The sequence below is a fragment of the Triticum aestivum genome, unplaced genomic scaffold, assembly GCF_018294505.1.
Source record: "Triticum aestivum cultivar Chinese Spring unplaced genomic scaffold, IWGSC CS RefSeq v2.1 scaffold115183, whole genome shotgun sequence".
Lineage (NCBI taxonomy): Eukaryota > Viridiplantae > Streptophyta > Magnoliopsida > Poales > Poaceae > Triticum > Triticum aestivum.
This window is the reverse complement of record NW_025226530.1, coordinates 9,881-19,380: the sequence shown is the minus strand read 5'-3', so window position 1 is coordinate 19,380 and position 9,500 is coordinate 9,881. Positions and strand designations below refer to the sequence as shown.

Below are 9,500 nucleotides of genomic sequence, written 5' to 3'. Positions count from 1 at the left end.
TTGCGAGTGAAACTTAATGCATTTGATAAATGACTCACACCACACTTAACATGTGATTTATTATCCTGAGATGATTCTGATGCCCTGGACTTCCCATAAAGGTTCCATTATTTATTCATATTCTAACATGAAACCCCAAAAATTGCATGGGCTCAAGGGCTCAAGGCACCAACCGAGAGCGTCTTCATTAACTTCTGGCATGCAGTTTTCTTACAAAGTAGCCTTAGATTATTTTGACTAGTAAGTAGATCATTTTTTTTTCTTGCCGGGAAGTAGATGGTATTTGAATTCAGTGTGTCCAGATTTGACTAGGCAAGGAAGGAATGAAACTAAAGTAAAGTCATCCCGTACCTATGTTATTCTTAGACTCAAACCTCTTGCGATTTTTTACACCTTACATGTCAAGCCTACGAGCACAACAATGAACAAAAACACCCAATTTCACTTTCAGATAAGCCAATCTAGAGGATGTATTGTTGACAACTCAACTCAAACTTGTTGATCACAGCACTGAACGTTTCCCCTCTAAATCATAAGCATAAAACTTGATCCAAGCGAACCACAACATTTGCTCGACTTCCTCAACATGAAGCTAAAATTTCAGAATCGAATTGCCCCAACAATTATTCAGAATTGAAAAAAAAATCCAGAGTAAAATCAAAGATATGTCCACGGTCCACCATTAGTGACCCAACTCAATTAGATGAACTTGACCTAAGAATAGCCAGCGTCCTTCAATTGGTGAGGCTGCAGTTTATTAACTTGTGGATGCAACTCAAACGGCAAGGGCTGCAGTTTATTCATTTACTTGTGCACGAACGACGGTAGAATTGGTGAGGGTTTGGAAGCTTACCAGGCTGAGCTTGACCTTGTGGAGCACGTCGCTGGCCTGGTCCTGGCGCTTGCGGTCGAGGTCCCTGAGGCGCGCCTTGACGGCCCGTATGGGCTCCCACTCCGCGGCGTCCTCGTCCTCCCACCTCCACCCGGTCTTGGCCCCCCACCCCCTCCCGACCTCAGCCTCGAACGCCTTCCCTATCGCCGACAGGTCCAGGCGCGTCCTCCCGATCCCCGAGGCGGAGGCGGAGGAGGAGGTGGTGTTGTAGGCCTTGCGGAGGCGCGCGAAGAGGTCGGGCTCCGGGACCGGCGCGCTGAGGAAGGTCTCAAGCTCCCCGGCCCGCGCGCGGATGAGGCGCAGGTCCTCCCGCAGGCTCCGGGAGAGGAAGGAGAGCGCTCCCTCCCCCGCCGCGGCGGGACGCGTGTCGACGCCGAAGCTAGCCATATGGCTCGGCCGGGTCCGTGCTGTAGGGTTTTGCTGGTGGTGGTGGCGGTGGCGGTGGCGGTGGCGGAAGAGGAGGCGGAGGCGGTGGTGTGAGGTGGGGCGGAAGGATGGGGGAGGGGTCCGAGGGGAGAAGGAAGGGGAGGAGGAGATTTCGCGGGCCCGGCGGCGTGGACCCGGTCTGGTGGAGGAGTGGTAACGGAAGTGGAGGAGAGAGGAGAGACGAGGTTGCGCGGCTACGCTTGTGCCATCTGCGGGACGGCGAGCCGACGGCTCAGATCGAGATGGCAGGAGATCGACGGTGCCGAATTTTCCAACCTTTTTTTCTCCTAATTACCACGTCGGCGCACGTACAAGTGTACTGACGTACAGTACTTGCTGACGCTGTGCTGGTTTATGTTAGGTATACATTGACGTTTTTTATAGTTGAATTTTGATGGCAGCATTCGTAGTAGAATATTTTGCTTCCAACCATTTGTCGAATGTAAATCTTGAAAGCGTGGACGAGGAAAAGCGTGGATGAGTTTGCAATGTGAAAATCGAGGATTTTGTGGAATCTCCCATAGATGTCTGCACGAAATCACCAAATTATAAGTTCTACTACTTATTACTCCTCCGTCCCATAATATAACGAGGTAGTAAGTATTTTGCTAAGAAACATAGTGTTGAACACTGTTCAAATACTATATCAGGAAAATCAAGAAAATATAGACTGAATTCCGCGCTCCTTGCGTGCAAGGTAGATCGACTTCAGTTCCAAAAGGGAAAATACACGACTTGTCGACAGCCAGCAAAAGAAAGACACGGAAGTAGACAAACACCGGATGCATGCGGCATTGCAGCGCAATCAGATAAACACGGAGAAGAGACCAAGGGTGAAAGCAACGCTAACCGTAGCTTGGCACGGCAGCGCTCAGTTTGGACCTTTGCACGCCCTGCACTCCAGCCCCAGTCGGCAAACCGAAAGCAACGGCCGTGGACAGCCGTCGAGCAAACGGCACCTGCGACGGGCACGGGGATCGGAATCCATCCGGTACATTCCACGGATCAGGAGAACGCCATGACGGATGAGTTCACGGTCAGTATTTCCTCCGAGGATGCAGCTGGAAGGTCCTCCTTGCCTTGCCTTTGCCTTGGCTGCCAGCCACCGGTTGCTCCTTCATCCATCGTCTCCATCTGTCTGTCGGCACCGGCGAAGCAAATGTCTGGCACAGGGGAGAGCTGCTCCGGCAGCCACAACATACTCGTGGTTGTACATGAAAAGGCAGTGATGCTTCCACTTGTCCCAAAGGCAGCAACACAGGCTTCCGCCACCTGTTTGAGTTTACACTTCACAGAAAAAGTGCTCAGTTTAGTGATCTGATGAGTAACTCCCAAAGGCCGCAGCACAGGGAAAAAATCTCCAGCGAGAGCTGCCTTTTAACTAAACACTACCCGTAAGCGAAAGATTCTGAATTTCAAAAAAATTCATGGCCCTACCTTACAATCTGATCAAAAGGCAGCAGCAACTCAGCACGCATTAGTAATCCAAGACTGAAACAGGCCGCTCCCGCCATGTGCAAAAGAACAAACAGAGATTATGAATCCAAAAAAATCCCATTACAAAAAGGGTATCCTGGCAAAGTTCATAATGATCTCAAAGTTTCCATCCCATAAATTCCTACATCCAATGGCATGGTGAGCACAGCAATCATCCATCAGGTCAAACCACATCCTGATGTTTGGTTTGGCAATGGTATCTGGATGCTTCAGAAGAATTTGGACAATTCTATATATAGAATGCAATAAAAAATCAAAGTTTATTTATTCCTATCTTTTTTTCTAAATTTACTACTGTTCAGCTCGGGTGTGTATGCACCCAGGCGCAGAACAGCACTTCCGATATTAACCTTTCCTATCCTGCTCATCTATCAAATACCAATAAACAAGAGTCAAATAAGACTCAGAGATGTAGAATTAGCACTGTAGTTACAGGTAAATCACAAATAAGACTACATAATTAACAATCACAGTTCCTGAATTTAACCGCTCTGGATCCTAACAATACCCACTTCAGTCAACAAAGCCAGAATCCTGGAAAAGAATTGATTCATGCCTTTCATGCTTCACAAATGATGTGCTAGACTACTGATAACTGAATGGCACCGTACAACCAGGCAAGTGCAATCCCTCCTTATTCAACCACGGTTTTTTAGAAGTACGAGCATTATCACTATCAATTGGTATTCAGACTGCAAGATCATGAAGTGAATAAAGCATGTGCAACAGTAACTTACATTATGTGAAAAGAAAATCACTTCTAAATTCTTAGATAATCTGTCCGTGATATAAAAGCAGTGAACACAGTGTGGACCTGAACTATATCAATTAATGAGATATGACGGTAAAGTAATAAAAATGCTGATATTGTCCACATAATTTCAGAAGAATGAACGATAAATATGTATGGACAGAACTGTGATGATATTATTGTTCTCAAAGACATGCCTATCCATAAAACTCGCAGGTCTGGTACGACAATGTATAAAGCTATGCAGTACAAGAAAAGATTTCCTTCAATGTACCCGATGCAGACACAATCACATTCCCTGGATTCTCCGCAAAACCACATATTGCCTTCTCAAGGGCGCTCGTGCGACTAGGACAAGGCGTCCTACCGGGAGCGGCAGCTCCGATCCTCACCCTGCAGACAGTATTATTATTATCAGCACCTATAGGCTGCCAAACATATCGAATCAAAAGCAACCAGTTTTAATCCAGTGAGCAGATTTTTAGCAATGTTCCTCTGATCTAATCATTTTCCCATGAAAACAGATAAACATACACCCCCAGGCGGGCAAATATCCTCTTGGGACTAATTTTTTATTTTTTCTATTATGCTCTATCTTTACACTAAAATTCAGGAATGACTTCACTGCCTTATATTCATCAGAACAGGACACAAACCAAACTAAATTGCTTTTTCAAACTGTCTAATTCCATCACATATCGTGTTTTCAGATCATACTGTGTCCACTCTGCATTTGAGATTAATTTTGCTCTTAGCTCTTGTATCTCATTGAAAATCATGCCCACTGATGTCACTGCAAGTAGATTTTTACTATGGTTAAAACACACTAAAACTACACTCATAATTGAGAAACTGTCTTCAGTACTACTATGCTGTACAGCTTAGTATAGTTTTCCCCAGCTGATTTCTATTACACATGAGATGCTGTGTCTACCAACCATTCCAGGAGTAGATTGACAGGCTTTATCTACATTTGTTATATCCTCTATTACAGTTTTTAATTTTATTTTTGTTTGTTAACCGCATTTGTCCTCAGCCAGTCCCTTCTGAAACTGAAGAGCAATTGTTTCAAATGCATGTCGAGCTAGCCCAGCCAACTACCTATCTAGGCACACGATTTCAAATTGCATATCTACTTTGCTTGCGCTTCACCATCTGCTTCCGTGACCGCCGCCCCCTCTGCCGCACAGATCTGCCCGCCAGCACTCGTTGCCGCCATGGGTGACAACTGATCAGCAACAGTTGCCACCGCATGGTAGTGCAGTGGCTCCATTGGAACCTTGTTGTCATTAACCTCATCCAGCAACGTGGTCCTGGATTGCCCAAATCTTGAAATATTATATAGATTTCATGCAAACTCCAAAAAAAGATGTACTCGGCTGAAAGCTGCACACGGGACTACCTCCTAATTGGTTGCATCAGGAACTCCATTTTTGCGCTGCCAGCTGTGTATTCTTGCAGGATGAACTCCGCCGCTCAGCTAGCCGCAAGCTACAGTGCACAAACAGGGCAGGTAGAGATTGGAGGCAACTCCGTCTTGGTGCCATCCCTCATTTACTACTCTACTACCGCCCTACTGGAAAGCATGCATCCTGATCCACGGATCAGGACGGGACTGATGTCACGAGCCACGGCTCTCCTTTAGATCCATCACGGCAGCAAACGTCCGCTCCGTAACTAGACCTACGTACGTCGTACCCATCTACTGTATTTCCACATTTCCTCCTTTAAAAACGATCAACGCACTGGCACAGGAATTGAATGCACCGCATCCCAATGAAGAGCCGAGCTGCCCAGATAACGAGCTCAGCTGTGCTCGTGACCAGAACAACCGCTTCCTCATCTCTCCTGCTAGTTTCCCAACCAGGTTGCACTTGTTCTGTCTCTTACCAGCAATACCCAACTCCGCATTCCCTCGCACCCATGTGTCGCATGCGAGATGGACGTTTTGCGTCAACGTGAGTATTTATATCAGAGAGCTGATTTGCTCAAGCGTCATTGCACATATGTCCAGAATAAGATCCGTTGATTGCTGTGACAGTGGACACAATAGTGAAGGGACTAACCATTTAAAACAGATGATCTATGCTCAGTAAATTGAAACATAGCAGGAGGTACAGTTTCCACCGTGAGAGAATGCCAGAACTATGAAGTATCCGAAAACTGAATCCTAGAAGATCTCACAACAGGTTCTTGGAGCAGACTTCCTGTATTTTGATAGTTCCCACCACATCCAGCTTCAACAAAATTTGATCGAAACTGCTCCTCAACAATTCACTCAAGAAGTCAAGATTGACAGTTTGATCGAAACTGCTCCTCAACAATTCACTCAAGAAGTCAAGATTGACAGTTACGGCTATTAACAATATTGACAAGTTCGGCTATTAACTTTGGCGACTTCTCTTTGTGTTGCATTACGGGCTGCCAGGCTCCATTAAGCTTGACAACTTACAGTCCAGAAATGAGAAATGTACGCCCATCATCAAGCTACTCAGAGAGCTTAGACAGTCAGCAACTGAGAAAACTGACGGGCATTCCACTACAGATGGTCTATAGTACCGGCGTTACCCATTTTATAGCAATCTGATAGGTGCCTTCGAACTGTGCTTCCATACAGGTTCAAGCAGTGAAGTGTGCTGGCGCTCATGTGGTCCGTCCACTGCAGCATAGACTTCTACAAAATTCAGATCTCACCGGCCAGGTGCTTGTGTTGTATACTGCATTACTGCATGAACTTCATGAACCACCATTGCCGTCAATCAAACTATGTGTTATCAGCTCCATATCACAATGGTTTTGATCACTGGTCTTGGCTAACAGCCTCACACAATGGCCAGTTTGTCAACAGATCAATATGCCAAAATTCACACAATGCCATACTCGCTCATCAACCTAGCCACTCTCTCAGCCACATCGACACGGCCATGCGCCCGGCACGCAGCGAGCAGCACCGTGCAGATGATCCTGTCTGGCCGTGCCTCCATCCGCGCGAGCAGCCCCTCTGCCTCCTCGACCTCCCCAGCACGTCCGAGCATCTCCACCATGCACGTGTAGTGCTGCAACGCTGGCCTCCTGACCCTCGCGAAGACTTCCCTCCCCTCACTGACCATCCCGGCCCTAGCACACGGAAGACGCTCCTCTGCCGTGCGTTACGTGCCGTTGGGCCACTGACATGTGGACCAGGCTCCCAACGGGCCCACATGTCAGTGACGGAACGGCAGGCTGCCGTACGTCAGAGGATCCTCATCGCTAGCGCACGCGGCAAGGACCACCGTCACCGCCTTGTCGTCCATCTCCCCCTCCCGTCCGCGGAACAGGCCGAGCACCTCCCGGCACCTGCCGTGCGCGGACATCGCGCTGGCCAGCGCGGTGCGCGCGGAGAGCGTCTGCTCCTGTGCGGGCAATCCGTCGAACACGCTGCGGGCGGAGGCTGGGTCGCCGCACGCGGAGTAGGCATGGATGAGCGAGGGGACGAGGACCGCGCCTCGGCGGAGTGCGGCGCCGTGGAGGGAGGCCACCAGCGAGAGAGACGGCAGCGAGGCGGCGCGGCGGAAGAGCTCGGCGTAGTGCCGCCGCATGGCTGCAGCCTTCGGGCGGCAGGGTTGGAGAGAAGCGATTGCACTTTGGTAAAACCGGGGCCGTTGGATTGCCCGTACATACAATAATTTTACCGTCGCAAAAACCTACCGCGCGTTCTAGACGAACAGCCGCCACTCCTCGTCGACCAGCCAAGCCAAGTCGAGGGAGCACCATGATCTCTTCTAGGAGTACTAGCAATGGTCAAATACCATTGTTTTGTTGTGTTCGCCGCTCGTCCTTTCAGATTGGATCGCCTGCACAGGCGGAAAGGAGGCGAGCGGGGCTTTCCTTTGCGTGTCGCCGGCACTGCCGCTGTTCCCTCTCCCTCCGCCGGCCGTGCCGGTGGCGGGAGGGAGGAGGGCCTTGGATTTGTGCGTGGGGTGGGTTCGCAGTAGGGTTAGGTTTGAGGGAGATGCTGCCAAGGTTGTTGCGGCGACGTCGCGTTTGAATAAGATTCTTTGGACTCCGCTCACGGTCAGACGAAGCTCTTGCCTTCGTCTAGGGGCTAGTGGGGTGGGGGATCCCCGGATCTCGTCGAGGTCGCGGCTATAGTGTCTGGAGGTCGACCGGCACTGGTCGGTTGGGTCCTCGGATGGGTGGTGGTTGTGTGAAGATGGAGATTCTATTTTCTCTTCGGTATGATTAATTTTTGTTGTTCTTCCTCTTTCTATGTGGTGCTGGAGGGATGTCCTGCTTTGCCTGGGCGGTTGGCCCTGCCGTGGCATCAGCACTGGAACCGAATCTTAATTTTCTTTCATCTGGAAGGGACACATATAGTGGTACTCAAAGCCACAATGGCGAGGCTGGTGTAGGCGTGTTGGATGCACATGTGTGTCCTTATCTTTTTAGCACTGGTGCGAAGAAAAGGGAAGCAGCGCTGGGGCGATTATGTCGTGGTTGAAGATGATGACCTGTTTGGGTCTAGTTTGTAGATTCTTGTGTTTGTAGATTCTTGTGTTGTAGGAGTCTTTTCATAAAGTTCATGAATGATGACACTTAGTTTCGGAGATCTTCGCGTTTTACTAGTTGTTTTAGGGCGCTCTTTGTTTTATTTTTTGGCTTTTTGTATGTGTGTTAGGATGTGCTTGTACAGATGATTTTTTGTATTATTTCATGATTTGAATGCAAGCATATTTTCTAAAAAAAATCACTAGCATCCACCACCGAAGAACACATAGCAGTGTTGTCTTCAAAAGAGAGAGATGGTGCCCGGTGCCCGAATCACGAAACACGTGATCCAAGGGCAAGAACTTAGTACTCGCCCTTGGAGTGAAACGTGACACATGACAAGAGTATAAACAATAGGTTCTTGGATCCAAGGGCGCGAGAGAGAGACTGCTGTGTATTTGCTTGTTTTTAGGTCAGTCGATTTTCGCAGGAAAGAAGCAGCCATTGTGATGTAGGGTAGAACCCTAGAGACCGATCTTTCACGATTGGAGCGGATCCCTACAAGAAACACGAAGAACACAAGGAGGGGAACGAAGGAAAAACACGAGAGAACACTCAACCAACAAGAATAAAGTCACACATGTGCTAGATCCTCGAAATACAAAAGAGTACAAGATCCAAATCCAACAAAGAACGATACAAGTGGTGATAGTTCATCTTCGAGAAGAGGTCTTGAATCCACGAGGGATCTTCCCGTAAAGGGGTCTTGAATCCAGATGGATCTTCTCCGAAGAGGCCGCAGTCTCTCACGAGGAGGAGATCCGTATGGATGAGCAAAGCTCTATCTCAAATGAGCTAAACCAATGCTAACTCTCTCTAGGAGGAGGAGGAGGTCTATTTACTGCGCACACACAGGCGTCGGTCGACCGACAGGTAGCAGACGTCCGGTGGCTCGCGAGGGTCCGGTCGTCCGGTGCTTGTTGGACGCCCGGCGTTTTGGCTCTGGACGGGAGGCGCCGGTCGTCCGGTGGTGCTCGGTCGTCCGGGGCCTGGGGGGTGTCGGCCGTCCGGTACTTGCCGGTCGTCCGGCCGTTGTAGCTTCCGTCGGCTGGCCCTTCTGGCTGGTTGAGTGCCCAGGCGTTGGACGCCCGGCGTTGGACGGTCGTCCGGTGTCGGAGTAATGGGCCACGGGTAGCCTCACCCGGGTCCCTGGATTTATCAAGACTTTGGGCCAGCTTCGCCTTGCTGTGCCCCAAGCTGAAGCTCCGTCCTCCGGTGGCCAGCTAGCTCTACGGTCGGCCACCAGACGGCGGCCAACCACCAGCCAACAGCACCACGAGCGCCCGTCTCCGGCCAGCCGGCGTCTAGAGAGGGCGGCATCAAGCAGGCGGCCACCTCACGCCCTCAGAGTTTGTGCCCCCTTCAAGAGGACGTGATGGGGCGTGGCTACAGTGAAGCCCTTATCCT

General features: G+C 49.6%; 1 long non-coding RNA gene across 2 annotated transcripts; it reads right to left on the bottom strand.

The window, feature by feature from the left end:
• Positions 1-1,899: 1,899 nt before the first annotated feature.
• On the bottom strand, positions 1,900-7,977 carry LOC123172612 (uncharacterized). Of its 2 annotated transcripts, XR_006485653.1 has the most exons (4): positions 4,969-7,977; positions 4,668-4,879; positions 2,756-3,959; positions 1,900-2,605 (listed from the first exon to the last, which is right to left on the bottom strand). It is a non-coding gene; the product is annotated as an uncharacterized lncRNA (long non-coding RNA). The 2 variants fall into 2 exon arrangements; XR_006485652.1 differs by having other exon boundaries at positions 4,668-7,977.
• Between the last annotated feature and the right edge of the window lie 1,523 nt (positions 7,978-9,500).